The 16,806-nt window shown below is 37.0% G+C and overlaps 1 protein-coding gene across 6 annotated transcripts in view; it reads left to right on the top strand.

Moving 5' to 3' along the window:
* CNTN4 (contactin 4) overlaps window positions 1-16,806 on the top strand; it is a 973,761-nt gene that overhangs the window by 242,322 nt on the left and 714,633 nt on the right. For 5 of the 6 annotated variants that reach the window (XM_060307736.1, XM_060307732.1, XM_060307730.2 and 2 more), the window contains one exon: window positions 1,368-1,423. The exons of the other annotated variant lie outside the window; for it this stretch is intronic. The gene's annotated coding sequence lies outside the window, so the exon portion shown is untranslated. The remainder of the gene's footprint in view (window positions 1-1,367; window positions 1,424-16,806) is intronic. 6 annotated transcript variants of the gene reach the window in all.

The following is a 16,806-nucleotide window of genomic DNA, read 5'->3' as shown; positions in this document are numbered from 1 at the left end:
GTAAATTAGATGAGAATATTATAGTTAAATATATTTTTGAGTGGCTAATTTATATATATATGTATACATAAAATGATATTTTCAGTTATAAAATATTAAAAGACAATCATTTTACTCAGAAGTAAGGTTAACCACAGTAGAAGCTTGGTTAGCAGTTACACACATATACATAAACATGAAGCTACGAGTATATACATTTACTCTTAGTAATATCATGTATATATTTTCCTTAGAAAAAGTATTACTTCAAGGAAGAGTATTCCCAGGTAGAAAATTATTTTGCAATTAAAGTTTAACTTGGTGGATTTAAGAGAAGATATAATGCCATATTTATTGGAAGAGTTTTTTGTTTTTGTTACCTTCATTTTACATATTTATAAAACTAACAAAAACAATAGGATGCCTTCTAGTTCATTGCTTACCTTTTCGTTATTTAAATCAGTTTGTAACAAATTTTGTTAGGAAATGGTCGCTCTTAGTGAATTTGAATACCATAGAATGTCACAGGCTCCAAGAGCTGGTAAACTAACAAAGAAGGGATAGAGTGGTGAACTGACTTGTCAGTAGTCACATGGCAAGTCACACAGCTAGTTTGATTTGGTTTGTTCATTTACTTTGTTTCTCTTGTTTATTAGTTTTTTATATCCTATATGTAAAGTATGAGAGAAGTCATACAGTATTTGTCTTCCTCCCTCTAACTCATTTCACTTAGCATAGTACCCTCCAGGTCCATCCATGTTATTGCAGGTGGCAAGATTTCACCTTTTGTAATGGCTGAGTAGTATTTCATTGTATGTGAATCTTTTTTTATCCATTTATCTGTTCATGGGCACTTAAGTTGTTTGCATATCTTGGCCATTTAAAATAATGCCGCAATGAACATAGGGGCGCATGTGTCTTTTTAAGTTGGTTACCAGATGGGAAGGGGGACATGGGGAGGGCAGAATGGTTAAAGGATGACAGATGGAAAATAAACTTTTGTTGGTGAGCACACTTTTTTGGTAGGGTATACAAAAGTAGAAATATAATGTACATATGAAACATATAATGTTAATAATTAAGGTTACTTCAATAAAAAGAAATTTAAAAATTTTAAAAATATATGAGGTAAAAAAACAAACAAACAAAAAACCCAGAAAGTGCACACAGCTAGTGAGACACAAAGCAAAGAAAAAAACCCAACCTCCTAATCTAGGCTCCTAATCTAGGCGATTTTACCAAGCTGGAAATCCACACCAACTGTATTTAATTTTTATTTCCTTCTAGTTTAAGTTTAGAATGGGAATAATTAAGCATCAGCTACGTATAAGAATATTGATCCTTGAAAAATGTATTTATTTGTATATTTTTTGTTTTTTTTATTCTAGGAATTGTTGACATATAGTAACTCCACAGCATGTGGCCCCAGGAACTACCCTAAATGGTAAGCTTCCCACAGGGAAGATTTTTTCTTACATTCATTTCACCTTTGATTAGCATCCTTAGTTACTATGGAAACATTGAGATCCTTTCCTTAGAGAGTGATAGCATGAGATCATTTTTGATGTTTTTCCTAGGGTTGAAGTTAATGAAGGTAGTGAAGTCATATAAATTTAAGCCTTGAAAATAGGAAGTTGAGACCTTTCTGGGTCCTTTCTGGAGAAGATACTTGAGGCAGATTTTTGGTGGTTCAGATTAATTTGATAATTCAAAAACTTCAGAGAGAAGTTTGGAGAGAGTCCTGGGAATAAAATGAAGGTTGTTGCATTTTTGCCCATGGTTTACAGATAAGACGTTTTCAGTTAAATCTTCAAAATACTAAGTTAACTAGATCCTAAAATTGAAGTCTTTTAGGGGTAAAACATGACTGTTGTAACTTACTGTCTATAGTGCACGCAGTTTTTTCGTTTATGAAACATACAGGTCTAAAAAAATAAAACTGTTACTGTTTTAGTTTCCTAAGACTCCTGTAACAAAGTACCATGAACTGGGTGAGTTAAAACAATGGAAATATATTTTCTTATGTTGAGTAGGGAAGAAGTCTGAAATCAAAGGGTAGGCTGGGCTGTAGTTTCTCTGAGAGCTCTATAGGAGAAATCCTTCCTTGCTTCTTCCATCTTCTGGAAGTTGCCAACAATTTTTCGTGTTCCCTGGGTTGTAGTTGCATCACTCAAATAAATCTCTGTCTTCACATGGCCTCCTCCCCTGTGTGTGTCTGTGTCCAAATTTCCCTCTTCTTGTAAGGACACCAGTCCTTACATCAAGGCCCACCCTAGTCCAATATGACCTCATCTTAACTTGATTATATCTGCGAAGACCCTTTTTCCAAATAAGGTCACATTCACTGTTATGGGGTTTAGGATTTCAGCATATGTTTTTGGGGGACATAGTTCATCCATAATAGTACCTGGCCCTTAAAAGAAACAAGAGTGATCGTGAAGTTAACTATGGTTAACTAGACATAAATGGGGAAAAATACTAACCTGGAGGGTGGTGGTAGAGGAAGATCTCATTGCATTGTTATACACAAAATAAAATGCTCACTTACTTTAAAAGATGCAATAATTATCTCCAGATGGCCCAGTTGTCTCCCAAACAATATAATCAAAATATTCAGCCATTCACCATAAGGATTGATGGCAATGCGTAAATATCAGTGCATGCTTTTGACTCTCAGGGAATTTTCTTAACACCCTCTATTGAAAAAATATGTAGAAAAAATTTTATTTCACTTGATTTCTCAGATGATTTTCATAAGCCAAGTTGGAGTAAGGTATCCTTTAACAATTAGCTATTAATCCATAAAAAACCACCCAAAAATTCAGTGGCTAAAAACAGTAACTATTTATTATTTCTCACAAGTCTGTCAGGTCAGCTACTTAGGTCTTCTGATCCGAAACAAGATTCCCCCAGTCTTGCTGGGTGCGTTTGTGTGTCCTGGATCAGTCTGTAGGTTAGTTGGGGGAGACTTGCTCTCTATGGTCGCCAATCCTCCAGTAGGAGCCAGGCTTCTTCTCATGGTGCTGGCTTTATTCCAAGATATTCTGAGTGTTTTCAAACTTGCTGTGAACTTCTGTCTTTACCTCCTCAGACTTGTTAAGCTATAATCCATCCCACACAAGGCAATAGGATTGATCTTCTTAAGTCACAATTCTAAAGCTAATCCAACTACCAAAACCACCTGTAAATCTGCCACTGTTCCCTATTTTCCTTGGTTCAATTCCAGCCATTTAACATGGTTTCAAAAGATTCTACATTATTAGGCTCTTGCTTACCTCTCTACCTTTCTTTCTTTCCCCCACCCCACGCTTTCCAAAATAGGTTCTGAATTTCTTTAAATTGTTAAAATATGCCATCTTTTCTCTTGCTTTTGCTCATTCTGTCCCTTCTTCCAGGAATAGTCGATTTTCCTCCTCCTGCTTACTTCTCCTATCTTTGTGTGATCAACTCCTTCTTCCAGGAAGGCTTCTATGTTTTCCTTTGCCTGAATTAGGCTTCCCTCTGCTGCTAACATTGATGTAAACAATATGATAATCACAGTGTACTGCAATTACTTGCCTGATTATCTTACTCTCCCACCGTAGACTCTGAAGCCAGTGATTACATCTTCTTGTACAGTATGGTATTCCTAGAACCTAGCAGTACATGCAGAAAGAATGTCATTAGTAATTATTAATGGAAAGAATGAAGGATTCTTTTCTGGACATCTTTTCTTCTCCAGTTCTTCTGTCTTTAAAGGTTTAATTTGTTGGACATTTTTGGAATTAATATTGAAAGGCAGGAGGTCACCTTCACTCAAATTTTCCTGATCCTCCTTTGGCCCCGTCTTAAGGAGGGCTCTGACAGCCTCCGGTGCCCTGGCTTTTTTGTTTTCTGTAAAAGCAGTAGCCTGTGGAACAGAACAGCCGCAAAACAGGGTTATTTTGGTTCACGCGTTTGCTCTTTTTTTCTTTTGATTTGAAAAAGAAAAAGTTTAATTTGTTGCTAACCCTTGAAAATTAGATTTCACATGAAATGATGGTTTCTAGATTCTCTTAGAAGGAATCAGATTATCTTTCTACCCTGAGCCTGCATTCTCAGATGCCAGGGGGCTTACCTGAGCAGCAGGTGCCTTCCTCTACCTTCAGTTCATCATGCCCCATCATTTACTACCTATATGGCCCTGGCAGGCACTTGAGTTCAATGTCCTCACCTACACAGACACCTGAATTGATGGTATGTGGTAGCTTAACTTGGCTTCTAAGAGTTTGTCTCTCATGAACGAAAGATCGTAGGTTCGGTGGCTGGATGAGCCATTTAGTTCTTGCTGACATATATCTATCAACTATGTGAAAGTAATTTTGGCTTCGTGTCCAGAAGTCTGTGCTTAATCTCCTTCTCAAATGCTTGAACAGATAAACTAATCTATCCAAGACTCTTTCTTCCCATCTGTAAAATGGAGAAATAGAGACTGTGATACTGTGTATGGACTTGTATCATGTAAAGTTGCTTTGTAAAAACCACAAAATTCCACCTAACCTATACACACAGAGAAAAAGGAAGAAGATTGTTAGTTCTTTTTTTCTGGATTGGTACAAAGAATTTTCATCTTTTGTTAGGCGATGTTAATTAAAATAGATAAGGGAAATTAAGTATCCATACATACTACAACGTGGATGAACCTTGAAAATGTTATGCTAGGTAAATAAGCCAGACACAACAGGCTACGTACTGTATGATTCCATGTATATGAAATGTCCAGAATAGGAAAAACGATAGGCACAGAAAGCATTTTAGTGGTTTCCAGGAACTAAGGGCAGAGAATAATGTGAAGTGGCTGCTAATGGGTCCACAGGGTCCTTTCTGGGGTGATGAATATGTTCTGGAATCAGATAGTTACAAGATCTTGTGAATATACTAAAAAACACTGAATTGTGCAGTGAATGGTGCGTTTTATGGTACATGAATTATATCTCAATAAAGTAATAGAATATGAAATTCATGTTTTAGGATGACAAAATTTCTGTTTCAGATATGGTGACTAGGGAGTGTAACAAAATAAGCAGGTTCCTTGGGTTGTCACTCAAATCAATATACAGTGTCTTCCTAAAAGTCCTGCTGTGTCCTCCAAAGCCAAAGACCATGTCACATTTCTAATTGTAAGAATTGATCATTTAATACAATGGTTATGAATAATGGGGTCAGACAGAGATGGGTTCATTTTTAAAATTTATCAATTACGACTTCTCTAAGCCACACATTCTTCAAATGATAAAGGTACTAATAGCCATTTTGTTGGGTTATTGTAAGAGTTAGGAAGAACAAATGTCAAGTTTTTACCATGGTGCCAGTTACAAAACAGCTCCTCTATAATTTATATCTATATACACACATATATATATATAGATATTTAAAAATATATATATTTGAATTGAAGTATAGTTGATTTATAATATTATGTAATTGATGTATTTTAATTAGTGTTATTTGCTTGTAAGTATTAGGCTATAGATTTTTTTGACGACTCAACTAGATTTTTGGCGAGTCAACTGTTCCAAAGTTGGCTTTTTTTGGGGGGGGCGGCGGCGGGCATCTGGGCCAGAAAGAAAAGAACAGCTAGAATATCTGCTAGTGCTTAATGAATTTAATCAGCCCCGCACGGACTTTTGATATAGCAGGGAAATATTTAACAGAGAAACATGATTTTTATGCTTCCTGTGCCCCTCTTGGTAGTCGGCAGATCCTTCCCTGGCAGAGGTAACATTACCTGTGCTGAGAGAGGAGCATTAACATACCGTGAAGGTCATGTTAGAACTAAGAACACATCCCTGTGGCCTTATATTAAAATCCGTCTGTGCATGTGCTGCTGAATGCAAGTCAGGCTGTTGCCAATAAGAAGATAAACTGCTGCCTTAAAATGTATGATTCAATTGTCCATCATTTTTATTATTTATGATTTTTTCCCTTTAGAACACGGTAGAGATGCTTTTACCTTTGGCTTTGGCTTTGGAAATTGAAATTAAAATCATACTGTGGGAATATAGAAGATAATTGAGTTATTCAGTGAAGTATACTATAAATTGTAACATTAAGCAGAATTGTTTAATCTTCATTATGAAAAAAATGACTGTATGAATTGCTCCATTTGATCCAGTGGCTGATTTATGCTTTCCCTTATGGATAATGGAAAGGATTATGCTATGGTGAGTGGTCAGAATAGCCTGAGACTGCATCATTTGTTCTCAGAGCAAGTATGTACACCAGCATCTTCCTTAGGACCTGGCAATATGGTGACAAAATAGACATGTAGCCTCAAATTCTGGGTTTGATACCTAATAGGCGTGACAGGTAATAAACAAGTAAAAAAGTACTAATTGTGTTAGGTGCTATGAGGAAAGGAAGAGGATACAACAATAAAGAAGCACAGCTGATAGCTCTGCATCAAGACTAGCTTGTTATGTGACCCTGGGTAGGCTGCTTCTCACCAAAGGGCATCAGACTTCTTTTCACATAATGAATTGACCCTTTGATATTAGGGTATGATCCTCTTTCTGTTCAGAGTAATGCTTTTTGACATCATATTTATTTCATATCATGTTCAGATTACTATTCCTCCCTTATTTAAGTTGATTTTTGCCAGGGGTTCCTTTTCTACTTTGTTTTCAGTCCTTATATGTCATTTTAGGTGTGTCTCCTTTTAGTAGCATATAGCTGTATTTTTTCCATCTAATATTTTTTTCTCATTTATCAAGAGAGTTGAAAAGTTCACGCTTATTTTGAATCTTGAACTATTTTTACATTCTTCCTACCACCTTATTTTGTGTTGGCATATTTTGTGTGAGTTTTTTTTTTTGTTTCTGCATATTTCTTCTTTACTGTATTCTAATAGACCAACTGATTTTTCTTTTATTCTACTGTTCCTTCCCATTATTTCAGATTTCTTACTCTATTTCTGCTGGTAGGAGGCTCCCTTAATTTTAAACTTAACAATGCCAAATTTAACAATATTCTCAAATAAAACCTAAAATTCTCTAACTCTAATTGTACCACTCAAAGTTCCAAGTTTTTGTTGTACACATAGTATTTTAGTTCAACTTGATTTTTCTCTCAGTTAGTGATTCCAATTGTTATATTTAATATAGTTAAGGCTTCATTTACATAGATTTCCCTATATATTTACCTATTTATTTTTTCATCATTGTTTCCAGCATCCTGCTCTTTTGTGTTCAAGTTCCTTTTACTTAACACACCCACAAAAGATTTCTTTTAGCAAGTTCTTTTAGTGGTAAATTCTTTGTTTATCATTAAATGTCATTCTTTTACCATTATTTTTGAGTAATATTAAACTAGGTTGGGAATTCCTAGTTGACAAATGTTTCCCCTCAGTACTTTGAAAATATTGTTCTATTGTTTTCTACTCTTTATTTACTGCAGATTTTGAAGTCGTCTGTTAGTCAAATTGATAATCTTGTATATGTGATCTTTTTCTTTCTGTTTCCTTTTAAGATTTTCTCTGTTTGGAGTTCTGAAGTTTCATAGTGATTTGTCCAATTATGCATTTATTTTTTAGTTTTTCTCATGTGATGTCTTACTTTCAATCTGAAGGCATGTTCTTTTTTTCAATTTTGGAAAATTCTCATTCAGCATTTATTTGAATATTGACACTCTTAACATTTTGTTTCTATTGTCCTTTTGTACATATCTAAGTAGACATACTTTGGACCATTTATTTCTCCTATCTACAATGCCTAGCTGTCCTTTTAAATGTTCTACTTCTTTACATTTCCATTTTGGTTTTTGAGAAAATCCCTCAGATTCCTCCTCCAAGTTTTAAACCCTTTCTTCATCATTGTCTAATCTGTTATTTAACATTTTATATCAGTCAAAATAGCAAGTTGATGCTGCACTAGCAAACAACTCTCAAGTCCTATGGGCTGAAGCAGCAGAAGTTTATTTCTCCCTCAGGTTACATACCCAGTGCAAGTTAACATGGGGGCTCTGCTCATTTTATTTACTCAGGGACCCATGTTGATTTAGTCATTGTCAGGAAATGATTCCATAAATGCTGAGGCAACATACAGAGAACCTGTGGGATCATGAGCTAAGCCTGAAAGCTTTTTCCCAGGATGGACACATGTCACTTTTGTTTACATTTCATTGGCAAAAGAAGTCACAAGGCCATGGATGACTACAAAGAGGGTAACATTTGCTTGGAAATAAAGGACAGTACTTGTGAAAAGCATTTAATTGCAATACCAAATGTCTGTTGGCTTTTAAATTTTCAATTATTTTTTTTTCCTTGAACTTCTATTTGGTTTATCTCGTTTATCTTCTGTGTATCTTTTATAATGTTCTGCTGTTTTATTATGGGTTCAATTCCTTTTTATCACTTTCCAAACTCTTATTTTCTATTCATGTTCATGATCTTTTATTATTCCTAGTGCTTACATTGCTTTTTTTTTTTTTTTTTTTACTGTGCTAGCGGATTCATTTTTGTGATAGCTTTTTCTTTCTCGCATATATTTTGTCATTTTGTATTGTGAACTCACATTAGGTATGTTTTTTTTCTGTGGGAATGCTGTGGACCCTGTGTTGTGAAAACTTACCCCTGAACTAGTTTTGCTTTTGCTTTTACCAAGGTCCTGGGATGTAAAGTGTCCCAGACCAGTGTTAATTTCCTACACCTCATGAGTAGTATACATTTAGATCATATACTTAAGCTTGGCAAAGGCTTGGAGTTTCATTTTCTTCCAGGGGGCACATTGAACCTGGTGCAGACAGCAAAATTCCAGACTGTGTCTTGAGGTGGCTTGAGATCACATAAATGGCTCTCAGCAGTGACTTTGTCTCCAAAGAGCGTCCCATCTGGTACCTGCCTCTCGGGCAGATGCTTCAAGATTAGTAAGTGGGTTCCTTTCACCTACCGCCCAAGCACTTTTCAATCCAGTGTTTTTGTGCTGGTTTTCGTGTTTAGTGATTCTGCACACGAGCCTTTTATAAAGCAGGTTTTCCGTTCCCTGCAGCTTTTTAGTTTTCGTGAGCATATGCCCCTTTGGTTTTAAAACCCAGAGGTTTTGGGGACTCGTCTCTGTTGTGCAGGATCTAGCCATTGGGGTGTTTGATGTGGAGCTCGAATCTCTCACTCTCCAAGGAAAATAACCCCACCTTTGTAATCCCTCCTGTCTGTGGATTGCTGTGGCTGGCATGTGAGTTTTTCCTTGGTGAGCCCATATGGCTTCCTCTTCTACCTGTCTCAGTGCTGTCCTTTTACCTTTTGTTGTGGAGACGCTCTTCATCTAGCTTTCAGGTCTCTTTCTGAGGGAATTATTCCATTTGTAGCTGGTGATTCCTTGTGTCTGTGGAAGAAGGTTAGTTTAGGATCTTCCTATGCCACCATCTTGAACTCTCTAGATGGTAAAATACTTTGCCTGTAATAAGTTAATGGAAACTCCTCTCCCACTCCCTTTCCCAATAGCTGGAAATGGATTAAACAATAGAAAATGGAAACGCTGAATCTTCTATTGAATTTTCTTTTATACAGGATTAGCAGTCAAGAAGCACTAAGTGAAACAAGGTAAAAAACATACAGGCAACTGCTGATGGGAGTTTTAGAAGGCAGGGAAGAAGTGGCTGCCCTGGTGTTAAGTGCTCATATTATACAGTAACCAGGGATAAGCCCCATCCTTGCTATAATTTGAGTCAGATCAGAACTGAACATTCAAAGCAATCTGCTGAATACAAAAGAAATCTTTGGGTTGTCTGCTGAGTATGCAGCCCTTTCGCTTAGAAATATCCAAGTGCCACAGCACAGGCTGAAAGGATGTCCGGGTGTTTCCTTGTACCACAAACTGATAGGAGCAGGAGATTTTTCTCTTTGAGGACTTTGATGAGGACACAGAGACTAGATGAGACCTGAGCAAGGGAACCAGTGGGTCATGCTAATCTTGGGCTATTTAAACTGACTATGACTACATACTAACACAGAAAGAAGGATGTGAAAAGAGAAAATAAAACAACATGGCAGAGAGAGAGAGAGAGAGCGAGCTGAGTGACCACATGGTCCCAGAAATAGAGAAAGGGTAGCACCTTTGCACCTGCCCTGTCGGTTGTGATTTTGGTCTAGCTGTACTTTGTAGCAGTAGGTTTTCCGAGATTCCTTGTATTCTTCCAGTAAACTTTTTGCTTGGTCTGCTTTAAGGGGTTCTCTTCTTTCTTAAAACTGAGATTTCTTGGCCTGGACATTGACCACATGAGCCCTATGACAACAAATGGATACTGTCTCTTTTTAAAAACCAAGACTCCTTGAAATCAACATCGTAGTTTTAAGTCATTGACTGAATAACTGGGAGATATTAGGCAAAACTTCTCTAATTCTTTTTATTTCTGTATTCCTACCATTACACATAGATAAAATTCCATTATGATGGAATTCCAGACTCACAGGTTAGAAGTTAGGACAAATGCTAAAGCTACTTGAGAAACGGACAAACTGTGCATAATTCAAGGATGTTGCTAAGCAGATGCTAGTTTGAGGGCATTAAGATCAGTGCTGGCACCTTTAAATAGCTAATACACCTTTCTTCCGAGGCGGCCCAACTACTGACACAGTATGGTTTATCCACTGGGAGGCTGTGACTCACTTATTCTCCCAATTCCCCTATGTAATCTGACACAGTGTATCTCCAAGACACTTCCTGCTGCTAATGCTTCTGTTTCTATCTTGGAGCCTTTTAATTTGTATTATCCCCAAATGGCTTACGTCTGCTTGTCAAGTGGGGTTCTCACCTCACTTGGAACCCCTGGCTCTTTGATAAGGAATAGCAGGCTGGCAAGAGGAACTGGCATGCCACAGAAACCGTGTAAGCAATCAACAGCTTCTTTACAGCCAAGTGTGATCTGTCTGCAGCGCTGCGCAAAAGCAGCTCAGCACAACTGTCTCCTCCTCATGGCAGATTCTCATACACAAAGTTCCGGTTAGTATTTTACCACCGTGTGGAAGGTAAGAGTTTGGGTGCAACAAACTGCTCTGACATCACCCTGGTGGCTGCCTTTCTTCAATCCTATGCGCGTAACTCCTTAATTCGCACTTGAAGTTCAAGAACGTTCAGTACCTGTTACCTGCAGACCTATGAACAGTGATTATGAATCTTGGTCCTGGAATCAAGAAGGATCTGAGTTTGAATCCCAATTCTGCCACAGATTTACTGTAAAATATTGGGAAACTTATTTAACCTCTCCAAACTTAAGATTGTTTATTTTAAAAAATGAAGAAAATGTTAGAACCTACTTTTGGGTTAGATTTTTAAATTTTGAAGATGAAAATGTGTTCATAAAGATTAGGAAAGTGCCTGGCACATCATATGTGCTCAAAATCGATTAGCCGTTATCATCATCATCAAGTGAGGACCCTGTGTTCTCCCATTTCTGTTGAGCACAACTAAATGTCATTCAGTTCTTTAGGGGAAGTAAGATCATCCTCCTTCACTTGAGGGAGGGAAAAAAAAAACTTTGGGGAAAGTAAATTCTCACCATTGACACGAGGAAGACTCGCCATCATTGTGGACAAAGCATAACTCTGAACTTCAGGACTGCTGTTTGGTGTGAGTGTGAATCTGGACAAGTCATTAACAATTCTGAGCCTAAGTTTTCTCAACTGTAAAATGAAAGTTCTGGCCTGGATGTTACCTGGGACTCTTTTTTACTTACTATGCTCTAGGAGTTTCCTCTTCCTACTTTGAACGTTAAATGATCTCACATTCATGGTAGGAGTGATGCTATACAGTTCTCCAACTATGCAATAAACAGAACTTGAGCTTCAATAGTCAATATGTTTCAGGTAAACTCAATATAGGGACTTTTAAAAATAAAGAATTACTAAGACATAGAACCATTACATTACACCGAAACAATTTTTATTTCATGCTTTGTGGGGAGCAGGGGCTGTGTTGATCAGGATTACTTAGGCTCTACTATAATAATCAGGAATATTAGTTGCTTAATATAGTAAAGTTATATATCTCTCACAAAGTCTGGTGCCTGTTGCCTGCTTTGCTTCTCATTTTCCTTTGTTGCATTGGCTTTGCTTAAATTTTCCTTGGATAGTGAGACATCTAGATTAGTTCCTGATTAAATTTAATTTATAAGCATCAATTAAATATTGACTGAGAGCTATTCATTTCTAGCTATTTCCTGGGCAAAAAAATTAATAAAGAGACATTAAGAGGGATTTAGACCCTCAGTGAATAATAGCTTTAGATGTCCCTTGAAGACAGGACCACCCCTAGAATCCTACATCCTACTCTGTTGTATCTTTTTTTTTTTTTTTGCGGTACGCAGGCCTCTCACTGCTGTGGCCTCTCCCGTTGTGGAGCACAGGCTCCGGACGCGCAGGCTCAGCGGCCATGGCTCACGGGCCCAGCCGCTCCGTGGCATGTGGGATCCTCCCGGACCGGGGCACGAACCCGTGTCCCCTGCATTGGCAGGCGGACTCTCAACCACTGCGCCACCAGGGAAGCCCTGTTGTATCTTTTATGTAACCATACTTATTACGTCTTTATCTTATACTTGTACACAGCTCTCTACAGCAACTGCCTGTGTCTTTTTTTTCAAAATTATTAGCATTAGGACAAATTTGCCCTTGTATACTTTTGATGCTCCTTCTATTTCACTGCCATCAACCACTTGGTGGAGGTTTTTATTTTCCTGCTATTTTTCTTCCTGTGGAATACAGATGAGGTTAAGAGGATTATTCAGCAGCTGTGTCCAACCACCTGCTCTCCAAATCCTTGGTTTTCAAGCTCTTAAGAACACTGCTGGGGATACCTTAGGTTCTGTTCTTACCAATGCGGTTAATCCTGCACGTCCCTAAAATTCGGCATCCACCTACCTTGAAGGCAGCTGTAATTACGGCTTCCTTTAAAAAGCTTCATTCTTCCAGCAAGGATCCAGTTAGCTTTCATTTTATCTCTAATCTCTTATTTCAAAGGTGGATTAAAAGGTAAAATAACCACAACCACGTCTATAGGGCACATTCAGTCGTTGACCTTTGAGACAAGTGCCTGTCTCACTTCAGAATAGATCTCAGTGGGGACAGTAGATTGCTCTGACTGTTCCATGCCCTGCCCTCAACAGACTCACCAGAGATACGTTAATATCCTCCTGTTGTATGATATTTCATCCTTTTCAGATAAAGTTGGCTGTTGTTTCCTTTCATTTTCCCTGCACTGATCCCCAAGTTTAAGCTGCTCATATTACTCTGGCTTGTTTCTGGTTGTTTGCTTCAATGTACTCAGTTCAGAATATTGGTCCATCAGCACTCTGAGATCTTATTCCACTTTGTACTTGAATATCTCCACTGGGGTAACATTATCCAAGTCGTGTGCTTGCAAAATCAGAGCTATGCTAATAGTTTGCGTATAGTCCATCGGTCTCCTGAAGCCTGGATTTTTAATAAATTTTCTGTACAATCTTCAGGCAGATATATCTTTATTTTTTCCTTAAAATATATGTGCTTAAGACAGAACTGACAGCAAATCATTAGCTTTTGGGTAATATCTGTTAGGATATCTTCGACTTCTATGTTCAAATCCTGGGAGTGGTTTGGACATGACTTTTAAAGAGGATACTCTAAAGGGAATTACACTGTGTTTTGGGTGGTCTATGAAGTTTACATTCTTTGATTACACATGTAGTTAGAAGGGTGATTCTGCACTGAATATACTAAATTCAAGACTTTGTTTTGAAATTTTGACAAGCTACCATATGTCTTATTTTAAACATGACTAGCTAAAAATGTACCCCAATTATTTTTTCCATATGATGAAATAATAAGGCATGCTACTTCAGAAGGCCTCTTGAAAAAGTGTCTTATGACAATCAACAAACATTTTATATTCATATTACCTCTTGAGACCCTTATAATAGCGATTGTAATTTCATTCAATCCATAGGTTTAAAAAGTCATGATGGTTCTTCACACACGTATAAAAAACCAAGTGGGCTTAAGATGTAATCTTTTCAGTAATGTATGTTAAAAAAATTCTATTAGAAATAATTGAATAATTAAATGTTAGAATATTGGGAATGAAGTAGGGTCTTTCCAAAAAACTTGCCAGTTCTAAAGTTGCTTATTGTAGAGAAGAGGATCCATTTACTTGAGGCATTGATTCCCAACTTCTAACTTTATAGATTGGGAAACTTAAGCCCAACAATATTTAATGATTTCTCTAACATCACACAATTGGTTAATAACAAAGTGGAAAAAAGACAGGAGACTGGTCTTTTCAGTCTAGTTCTTCTTCCCAGTAATTCATAGAGAGATATGTCATAGAGTTGTGAGATCATTGTGGATAATATAGTTAGAGCACCATTTCTAACAGATTAGAAAGTTGATGCTACAGACTTCCAGTTTTGAAAACATCATGGACTTGGCTACTGTAGACCAATGCCCACCTACAAACACAAAGAAATAATGAATAAAATCATGTGCATGGATTATGTGTAAAAGGGACCCACCTACTAATCTTGAAGCATCTGCCAGGGAGGAAGGAACCAGGTGCAATACTCTTTGGGGACACAGTCACTGCTGGGAGCCATTTATGTGGTCTCGAATTACCTTGTTAATACCAATGCTAGTGGGTGCCATTTTGGAATGGCATTTTGGAAAAGATAAACAAAATTGACAAACCTTTATCTAGACTAACTAATAGTAATGAGAAAATTAGAGATGAAAGGAGAGGTTAAAAGTGTTACTACAGAAATACAAAGACTCACAAGAGACTACTATGAATAATTATACCCCAACAAATTGGACAACCTAGAAGAACCGAATTAATTCCTTGAAATGTACAATCTTCCAAGACTGAATCATGAAGAAATAGAAAATCTGAATAGACTGATTACTAGTAAGGAGATTGAAACAGTAATAAAAGTCTCCCAAAAACAAAAGCCCAGGGCCAGACGGCTTTATTGGCAAATTCTACAAAACATTCAAGGAAGATTTAATACCTATACTTCTCAAACTCTTCCAAAAAATTAAAGAGGGGGAAAGCCTACCAAACACATTTTATGGAGCCAGCATTACACCAATACCAAAACCAGACAAGGACACCGTAAAAGAAGAGAAAATTACAGGCCAGTATTCTTGATGAACATAGATGCAGAAATCCTCACAGAAGTATTAGCAAACAAATCCAACAACACATTAAAAGAATCATATAGCATGATCAAGTGGGATTTATTCCAGGGATGCAAGCATGGTTCACCACCCACGAATCAATAAATGTGATGCATCACCTTAACAAAACAAAGGGTAAAAATCATATGATCATCTCAGTAAACGCAGGAAAAACATCTGTCACAATTCAGCATCCATTTATGATAAATACTCAAGAAAGTGTGTATAGAGGGAGTACCTCAACATAATAAAGCCTGTATATGAAAAACCTACAGCCAACATCATTCTCAGTGGTGAAAAACTGAAAGCTCTTCCTTTGTGATAAGGAACAAGACAAGGATATTCTCACTACATTTATTCAACATAGTATTGGACGTCTCAGCCACAGCAGTTAGGGGAGGTTGTAGATCCTGTCCTTGGTTTGAGAGGTCTTTTTTGTGATATCTAGCTGTTAAAATCTGAAGAGTTAATTTCTACAAGAGATATTTTAGTACCCTCAATGATTTTCACATTTGTACTAAAAATTCCAATACTGTCAACACAATCAGATTTATGTAGACTAGATGACATGGTGCCTGTTTATTATTACAACTTGATGTCTAGACCAGTACGTTTCAAACTAAAATGTGCCTACAGATCACTTTGGAATCTTGTTAAAAATGCAGATGCTTTTCCAGTAAGCCTGGGTAGGGCCTGAAACTAATTTCTACCAAATTCCCAGGTGATCTAGATACTGCTGGTCTAGGGATCATGCTTCAAGTAACAAAAACATTAGGAGAGATATATATATATATATATATTTTTTTTTTTTTGCATCCACAATTGGTGGATTTTTCAGAATGTAAGAGAATATCCTAAGTTCTTATTTGAGACCTGAACAAAACAAACCTCAGTGTAGTGAGACAACTTGCATAAGGACGCTCTGGTTTGTAGCAGTGCTGGAATTAAAAACTAATTTCTGTTGATTCTAACAACTTCAGGGACTCTCATATTTATTATGTTGAGCCCGTGCTCTTTTGTTCACTTAGTAAAAGTGCTGCATTCATAGCCCTAATTCATTGTCACTGTCTGGTTTTCAGCTCAAGCAGGTACTGGAAATACAAACATGCACACAGAAAGACAGATTTATCTGTTTATCAGCCAAGCTTTTTCAAAGCAAAGCCCAGGATACAGAGAGATGGTTGATAGATACTAAAATTTTGACACCTGGGAGTATATTTTCAGCAACAAGATGAGTAACTTGGGCTGAAGGGGACCGATGAGAATAAAGCTCAGATTTATTAAGGACCTTTCCAGTGAGTGGGTTGTATCCTTTCTCAAAGCAAAAATAAATCGTCTATAATTCCAATTATATGATTCTGCAACATGTAGTTTAGCTTTGATTAACTGCTATAAATAGCCATCATCTTCTTAATCCTGTATATATTTGGTATCATGCTTTAACATCTGTAAATTTAAAATACTGTGGTAGTCAATATATTTCTGAAAGAATACTCTCAGAATATACCATATTTCAGTTAGAGGTTTTTAAAATAACTCCAGCGACTGTCTTTTGTGCAGTAAAATGCATGATTTCTGCACTTTGCATTTGATTATTAAACCTACTGTGTAGCAGAATCAGTGGTCTGGGAACATCTATTTACCCCCCATGCAACATTCTTATTTAGTGTGGA

This window comes from Globicephala melas, chromosome 11, assembly GCF_963455315.2.
Source record: "Globicephala melas chromosome 11, mGloMel1.2, whole genome shotgun sequence".
In the NCBI taxonomy this organism is placed as follows: Eukaryota; Metazoa; Chordata; class Mammalia; order Artiodactyla; family Delphinidae; genus Globicephala; species Globicephala melas.
The sequence above is the reverse complement of the archived record's forward strand: the minus strand, read 5'-3'. Positions and strand labels throughout refer to the sequence as shown.